Consider the following 8,858-nt stretch of genomic DNA (forward strand, 5'->3'; position numbering starts at 1 on the left):
ATTGCTATTTTATTCCCTGGGGTCTCTGCTAAAAAAAACATGTATAATGTTTGGGGGCTATAAGTAACTTTGTAGTAAAGCATGGTCAACTCCCTGACCCTAGCCTGCTGATTGGTCAGTGAAGGAGCACCAGGACCCTAGTAAGACCATCACTGTACTCATTCTGCTTTCTCCTGTTAATAAGCTCCCAGGAGGTACTGTGTCCCCTGGAAAAGGGATGAAAAGGGTAAAACACCCATCACGCGGAATGGTAAAGGCACAAAAAAATCACCTCTACTCCTCTAGAGTCGGTTATTCGGAGGCGGAATTGGCTGGGTTCTTGGATGGGGTGGACATCCCATGCCTGAGCCCGGCTCGGCGGGAGGACCTGGAGCGGGATATTTCTCTTGAGGAGGTGCAGGTAGCGATGGGGTGTATGCAGGCGGGTAAGGCCCCGGGACCGGATGGTCTCCCAATCGAATTCTATTCTGCACATCAGGAATTATTGGCCCCGCGGTTGGTCTCCCTTTTTTCCCAGTTTGCGGAGTTGGGCTCTCTCCCAGATTCCATGTCTGAGGCGGTGGTGGTGTTGGTGCCCAAACCCGGTAAGGATCCTGAGGACTGTGCAGCTTATCGGCCCATCTCGCTGCTTAACGCAGATGCTAAGCTGCTGGCAAAAATCTTAGCATGCCGATTGATGCAGGTGCTGGAGGACCTTGTCCACCGGGACCAGACGGGGTTCATGCCGGGGAAGGGCACTGATATCAACATTCGCAGGCTCTTTCTTAATTTGGACATGTCTCATGACAACTCGGGCACTAGAGTCATCGCCTCTCTGGATGCAGAGAAGGCTTTTGATTCGGTGGAGTGGGCCTACCTCTGGGAAGTGCTCCGGAGGTTTGGGCTGGGTCCTAAATTTTTAGGTTGGCTACGGTTGCTTTATGGGAGTCCGAGGGCCAGAATTCGCACGAACGACACCCTCTCCGATTTTTTTCTCCTCCAGAGGGGCACCAGGCAGGGGTGCCCATTGTCACCCAGCCTTTTTGCATTGGCCCTTGAGCCCCTGGCGATTTTAATTAGGGACTCAGCGGAGGTCAAGGGTCTTAGAGTGGGCCCTCTGGAGGAGAAAATATCGCTATATGCAGATGATGCCCTGTTGTATTTACAGGATGCGGGGGCCTCGCTGCAGGCTGCCCTAGATATTTTCACCGAATTTGGCAGATATTCGGGCATCGGGATTAACTGGTCTAAGTCTGTCTTATTCCCTCTGGATTCGCAGGCGAAGGCGATGCAGACACCGTCCCCGCTGGTTTGGGTAGATGAGTTCAAATATCTGGGAGTGTTGGTCGCGAGGGAGACTCGAACATTTCGTCGGCTTAATCTTCAACCCCTGGTGGCAAAATTTAAGGACCACTGTGTTAAGTGGAAGGATTTACCCCTGTCCCTATTAGGTCGGATTAATATTTTCAAGATGATGTTCCTCCCGCGCTTTTTGTATATATTCCGCAACTGCCCGGTGTGGCTCCCTAGTTCTTTTTTTAGGGAACTGGAGGGCTGTCTGAGCACTTTTTTGTGGAGCGGCAGGGCCCCTAGACTGGCTAGAGCTACCCTGCAGTTGCCGGTCCGGTGTGGGGGCCTGGCTTTGCCGAACTTGCAGGTGTATTACTGGGCGGCGATTTTGGTGTCGGTGAGATGGTGGTTTGAACAGTCGGGGGCTAATGCGGCGGTGGGACGGGAGGCGGCGGCCTTGGGTTCCATGCGAGAGCTCGGGAATCTGGTGTACAGGGGTCCTGGGGCGTATCGATCTCTTCCGTCGGCTACTGAGACAACCTTGCGGGCTTGGGCGGTGGCTAGAAGGCGCTTCCTTCGGGAGGATCGATACTCGCCCTTTGTCCCGTTGTGGGGTAATCCGAGTCTCCCCCACTTCCAGTCGGTTCCGGACCCGCAGCTGTGGGCCCGGTACAATATTCGGACCCTCAGGGATATTTATGCCGAGGGGTCCTTACTGCCCTTTATAAGTCTAGTGGAGAGATCGGGGCTTCCTGGGTTCATGCTGTTTCGTTATTATCAACTGCGACATGCGGCCAGGGCACAGTTTCCCAGGCCTATTGTGCTGTGTGCGGACCCGGTAGAAGATGCCCTGGCGAAGGAATCTCTCAAAAAGACCCTTACCACGCTGTATCAGGTTCTGTTGCGCTCCGATTCTCCTGGGATGAACGCCCTCTGGGACAAGTGGCGGGCGGACATCCCTGGATTGGATAGGCAGGATTGGGAGGAGTGTTTTGAGGATGGCACTGATCTCCTCTAGGGACCGGCTGATACACACGAAATTTTTACGCCGCAGAGGCTGCACAGAATTTATCCTCATCGGTCCCCGGAATGCCCCAGGTGTCATTACCCTGAAGGCACTTTTCTACACATGTTTTGGGATTGCCCCCGAATTGCTCAGTTCTGGAGGGACGTTTTCGATTGTATAAACATTTGCCTGCAACTGACAGTTCCTATGACGCCTGAGTTCGCCCTCCTGGGGATTCAGGGGGATGAACAGAGTCCACGGTATAATAAGCTGTTGCTTTCCCTCCTGGTGTTTTACGCCCGGAGGGAGATTCTCCGGCATTGGATATCGTCCTCGCCCCCTACGGTGGCATTGTGGGATGCTGCGGTTAATGCTGTCCTCCCCCTATACAAGCTGACTTATCTGGTTAGAGGGTGCCCGCAGAAGTTCGACCGGGTATGGTTACCTTGGGTGGAACAGTTTTGAATTCTTGGGGTGTTGACGTTGGGCCTCCCCCCCGCCTTTCATCTGAAAATGCGACCGTGTGTATGCTCCATCGAAATTTAGCTGTCATAATTTCCACCAGCCAAAAATTGATAGCAGGTTCTCAATTTTCCTGACGGAAAAACTTTCTATCGGAAATTCCGATCGTGTGTATGCAATTCCGACACGCCAAAAATCACGCATTGCTCAGATTCAACTACGAGACGGAAGCTATTGGCTACTGACTATTGAACTTCCTTTTTCTAGTCATGTTGTACGCTTTGTACGTCACCGCGTTATAAACGGTCGGAATTTGATGTGACCGTGTGTAGGCAAGACAGCTTGAGCCGAATTCCGTCGGGAAAACCATCAGAGCTTTTTTTCGATGAGAATTCCGATCGTGTGTACGCGGCATAAGAATTGGTAAGCTGCCATATAACAAATGTTTGCTGACAGTGATATTTCCTTATGTGTTACACTGACATCTATACACTGAGTGCTTTTCCCTAACACTGATATCTATATACGGAGAGCTATTCCTTATATACAACACTGATTTATCTGTACACTTCAGCGGAAAGAACGATCAGTGGGAAGAATGTTCCTTACATTGGTGATCAGTGAGAAGAATGTTCCTTACATTGGTGATCAGTGAGAAGAATGTTCCTTACATTGGTGATCAGTGAGAAGAATGTTCCTTACATTGGTGATCAGTGAGAATGTTCCTTACATTGGTGATCAGTGAGAAGAATGTTCCTTACATTGGTGATCAGTGAGAAGAATGTTCCTTACATTAGTGATCAGTGAGAATGTTCCTTACATTGGTGATCAGTGAGAAGAATGTTCCTTACATTGGTGATCAGTGAGAATGTTCCTTACATTGGTGATCAGTGAGAAGAATGTTCCTTACATTGGTGATCAGTGAGAAGAATGTTCCTTACATTAGTGATCAGTGAGAATGTTCCTTACATTGGTGATCAGTGAGAAGAATGTTCCTTACATTGGTGATCAGTGAGAAGAATGTTCCTTACATTGGTGATCAGTGAGAAGAATGTTCCTTACATTGGTGATCAGTGAGAAGAATGTTCCTTACATTGGTGATCAGTGAGAAGAATGTTCCTTACATTGGTGATCAGTGAGAAGAATGTTCCTTACATTAGTGATCAGTGAGAAGAATGTTCCTTACATTGGTGATCAGTGGGAAGAATGTTCCTTACATTGGTGATCAGTGGGAAGAATGTTCCTTACATTGGTGATCAGTGGGAAGAATGTTCCTTACATTGGTGATCAGTGAGAAGAATGTTCCTTACATTAGTGATCAGTGAGAAGAATGTTCCTTACATTGGTGATCAGTGAGAAGAATGTTCCTTACATTAGTGATCAGTGAGAAGAATGTTCCTTACATTGGTGATCAGTGGGAAGAATGTTCCTTACATTGGTGATCAGTGAGAAGAATGTTCCTTACATTAGTGATCAGTGAGAAGAATGTTCCTTACATTGGTGGTCAGTGAGAAGAATGTTCCTTACATTAGTGATCAGTGAGAAGAATGTTCCTTACATTGGTGATCAGTGAGAAGAATGTTCCTTACATTGGTGATCAGTGAGAAGAATGTTCCTTACATTGGTGGTCAGTGAGAAGAATGTTCCTTACATTGGTGATCAGTGAGAAGAATGTTCCTTACATTGGTGGTCAGTGAGAAGAATGTTCCTTACATTGGTGATCAGTGGGAAGAATGTTCCTTACATTGGTGATCAGTGAGAAGAATGTTCCTTACATTGGTGGTCAGTGAGAAGAATGTTCCTTACATTGGTGATCGGTGAGAAGAATGTTCCTTACATTGGTGATCAGTGAGAAGAATGTTCCTTACATTGGTGATCAGTGAGAAGAATGTTCCTTACATTGGTGATCAGTGAGAATGTTCCTTACATTGGTGATCAGTGAGAAGAATGTTCCTTACATTAGTGATCAGTGAGAATGTTCCTTACATTGGTGATCAGTGAGAAGAATGTTCCTTACATTGGTGATCAGTGAGAAGAATGTTCCTTACATTGGTGATCAGTGAGAAGAATGTTCCTTACATTAGTGATCAGTGAGAAGAATGTTCCTTACATTGGTGGTCAGTGAGAAGAATGTTCCTTACATTAGTGATCAGTGAGAAGAATGTTCCTTACATTGGTGATCAGTGAGAAGAATGTTCCTTACATTGGTGATCAGTGAGAAGAATGTTCCTTACATTGATGATCAGTGAGAAGAATGTTCTTTACATTGGTGGTCAGTGAGAAGAATGTTCCTTACATTGGTGATCAGTGAGAAGAATGTTCCTTACATTGGTGGTCAGTGAGAAGAATGTTCCTTACATTGGTGATCAGTGAGAAGAATGTTCCTTACATTGGTGGTCAGTGAGAAGAATGTTCCTTACATTGGTGATCAGTGAGAAGAATGTTCCTTACATTGGTGATCGGTGAGAAGAATTTTCCTTACATTGGTGATCAGTGAGGAGAATGTTCCTTACATTGGTGATCAGTGAGAAGAATGCTCCTTACATTGGTGGTCAGTGAGAAGAATGTTCCTTACATTGGTGATCAGTGAGAAGAATGCTCCTTACATTGGTGATCAGTGAGAAGAATGTTCCTTACATTGGTGATCAGTGAGAAGAATGTTCCTTACATTGGTGGTCAGTGAAAATGATATAAAGTAAATAAAAATTATTTAAAAAAAAATGTAAAGCACACCCATGAGCCCCACACACACTCTATATGAAAAGCTTTATGTAGGATGAGCACATGTATGTAAATATGTGTCTATAGACAAAATGCTGGACTCAGGAGCATGCCCGTAAGGTACCCCCCCGGGAGATCGCTTCTTGTAGGGGATTATCTGATGCAGGGAGGAGCCGTGAGGGCCACCGCCAGACCCCAGAATACAAGAATCAGGGCCGCTCTGTGCAGTTCGAACTGCACAGTGAAGGTAAGTATATGTTGGTTATTTTATTTTTTTTAAAGTGTCTTTACAAAAACAAACTTATGTAGTGTGGGCAGTGCAATATGATTGTGGGGATTTGTGTGGGTGCGGCTTGAGTGTGGGTGGGAAAACATGGGCGGGGACAGGGGGCCCCATAAGTTGTCAGTCCGCCCCTGCTCCTGACCCTACTGGCCAGCGTGTGTCTGAAAGACCAACCTATCTGATGGGAATCAGGTGACATCCTCATGTCTATGGCCCCTAACCCTACTAGCTGGCTGCTGTCTGTAGCAACAGTCTAATGTATGGGAATTGGCTTGTGACTCTAATGAATAGCTCTTGTCTGTAGAGCCAGTCTATTGGTGGCATTCAGGTGAAAATTGAATGTCTATGGCTTCTAACTCTACTGGTCAGCTGCTGTGTGTTGAAATGGTTTATCGGGTCGGCAGCTGATGACCATCTTATGTCTATTGCCCCTGACCCTACTGGCAGGCCACTGTCTTTCAGCCCAGTCTATCGGGCCAGCGGCTGGTGACAATCCTGTGTCTATGAGAGGCCCATCATTTTACTGGTTGCTGACGGTCTACCTGATAGGTTAGAAACCCTTCCCCCGATCACTATTCCTCCCGCTTAACATAAACAGTGTCATCTCCTCCCCACTTCCACGTAACCTCTCATGCAGCAATCACGTGCAAACGATCAGCCCTAGACCAGTCCAGGGCCAATCACTCGCATGTGATCCCTGCATGACTGGTTACATGCGAGTGGCCATGATTAGCTGCAGGAGCCGGCAGCCTCCTGTTGCTTTTAATGGGGCTGCCTCCTGCAGCTAATCGTGGGAACCCCCACTCGCATCTAATCAGGATGGGGGTGCATTTACAGGTGTGCTTAAAGTCTTTTCTGTCCATGACCCCATTGAAGAGGTTCACCCCTCTCTTTGTTCTGCAGTTATCGTCACTGAGAAGGAAAGTGAAGGGAAAACCAGCATTTTAGAGTTATCCCCAGAAGAAGAGGTGAGGGGAAATCTTCCAATGGGGACACCTTTACTGGGTGAACTATCTAAGAGAAGAACCCCAATCACATTTAGAGATTTCCTTTAACCTTCTGTTGCATCTCTAGGACAGGAAGTGAAGGGAAATCTCCCCAGTGGTGCACAAATAATAATAATAACCTAGCAAGGGTTAAACCTCTTCCTACTCTATCCAGAAAAAAAGAAAAAAAAGATTTGGGATCTAGATACACTTAACCACTTGACCTCCGGGAAGATTTACCCTCCTTCATGACCAGGCCATTTTTTGCTATATGGCACTGTGTTACTTTAACCACTTGCTTACTGGGCACTTAAACCCCCCTCCTGCCCAGACCAATTTTCAGCTTTCAGCGCTGATGCACTTTGAATTACAATTGCGCGGTCATACAACACTGTACCCAAATGAAATTTTTATCATTTTTTTACAGCTGGGAGTTTTATTTTTTGCTAAACAAACAAAAAAAGATGCAAAAAAAAATAAAAAATCATGTTTAATAGTTTGTTATAAAATTTTGCAAACAGGTCATTTTTCTCCTTCATTGAAGTGCGCTGATGAGGCGGCACTGATAGGCTGCACTGGTGGGCACTGATAGGCTGCACTGGTGGGCACCCATAGGCACAGATAAGGTGGCACCCATAGGCACAGATAAGGCAGTACTGATGGGCACAGATAAGGCGGCACTGATGGGCAAAGATGGGTACAGATAAGATGGCACGGATGGGTGGCACGGATGGGTGGCACTAAGGGGCACTGATAGGTACCACTGATAGATGAGACTGATGGGCACTGATAGGTGGCTCTGATAGGTGGCACTGCTGGGCGGCACTGATGGGCACTGGTAGATGACACTGATGGGCACGGATATGTGGCACTGGGGTGCAGCACCTTTGTTGAGGCAGATTGTGGGCACTGCTGGGTGGCACTGTGGGCACTGCTGGGTGGCACTGTGGGCTCTGCTGGGTGGCACTGACGGGGGGCACTTATTTTTTAATGAGGTGGCACTGGCACGGGGCAGGTGGGCACTGGCAGGGCTGGCCGTGATCGGGACTGATGTCCCGATTACGGCCGCCGGTAATCGGCTCTTTTTTTTTCTCCTCGCGCTGTCAGCGCGAGGAGGAATAATAGCCGATTACCGGCTCCGTTGTATCACATGATCAGCTGTCATTGGCTGACAGCTGATCATGTGGTAAGGGGTCGGGATCGGCCCCTTGCTCGGATCAGTGATCAGGCGAGTCTCATAGACTCGCCGATCACAGAGTGCGCCGCACGCGCCCCTCAGGGGGCACGCAGGTCGCTCGTGCACGGGACGACGTCAATAGACGTAGTCCCGGCAAAGGAGGTCCGCGCTGTAGCCGTCATTCGGCTATAGCGCGGGTCTCAAGTGGTTAACTGCCGATTGCGCAGTCATGCAACACTGTCCCCAAACAAAATGTATATATTTTTTTTTCACACAAATAGAGCTTTCTTTTGGTGGTACTAGATCACCACTGCATTATTTATTTTTTATTATATAAATGAAAAAATAATGAAAATTGCTTCCAAGCCGGCATTCTGCTGTGAACTAAATGCCACTCAATAAAGAAAAAAGAATTGTGCCTACTTTATCTATATTAACGCCCCGGAATGCGCCTACTTTACTCCTATTAGCGCCTGACTTGCACATGCCCACCCACCTCACCTTTCCTATGTTCCTGGCAGCGTATGTATCCAGGTTATTCATAAAGATCCTTCTGGGTCTGACGATCGGCTCCCCTCCCTCGGCAATCTTGCAGTCTGTGGGTTACTATGGTCGCACTCCGGTTGTCAAGGACGGGTGGTTGCTAAGGGGGTCCTTCCGAGGCAGGCATCAGCAGAGCCAGCTACAGCTTGTGTGCATGTCTGATAGAGCAGAGAGCGTCCCTTCAGTTCAGCAGCGTGCGGGTGTAATTCTCAGTAATGCCTGTAGATGGCAGTGCTGAGCTGATGACGGCACAGAATCTAGCTTCTAGATAAATGGATGACTGTGATATACCAGCCAGGAGCGGTGGCGTGTGACAATGTGTGCCGTCTCCCGAAGGTGCAGGCCACCGTCTGATTAAGTATGTCTATGAGTTCTAGTCCACCCTGTGCCAAGTCACCCTGGTGTCCGTTG

The 8,858-nt window shown here is 47.7% G+C and overlaps 1 protein-coding gene across 1 annotated transcript in view; it reads right to left on the reverse strand.

The window, feature by feature from the left end:
- LOC143958143 (cholesterol 24-hydroxylase-like) overlaps window positions 1–8,563 on the reverse strand; it is an 88,293-nt gene extending 79,730 nt beyond the window's left edge. The window contains exon 1 of the mRNA XM_077467608.1: window positions 8,406–8,563. The gene's annotated coding sequence lies outside the window, so the exon portion shown is untranslated. The remainder of the gene's footprint in view (window positions 1–8,405) is intronic.
- Between the last annotated feature and the right edge of the window lie 295 nt (window positions 8,564–8,858).

This window comes from Lithobates pipiens, unplaced genomic scaffold, assembly GCF_037356315.1.
Source record: "Lithobates pipiens isolate NorthernLeopardFrog02 unplaced genomic scaffold, aLitPip1_a1.2 Scaffold_57, whole genome shotgun sequence".
Lineage (NCBI taxonomy): Eukaryota > Metazoa > Chordata > Amphibia > Anura > Ranidae > Lithobates > Lithobates pipiens.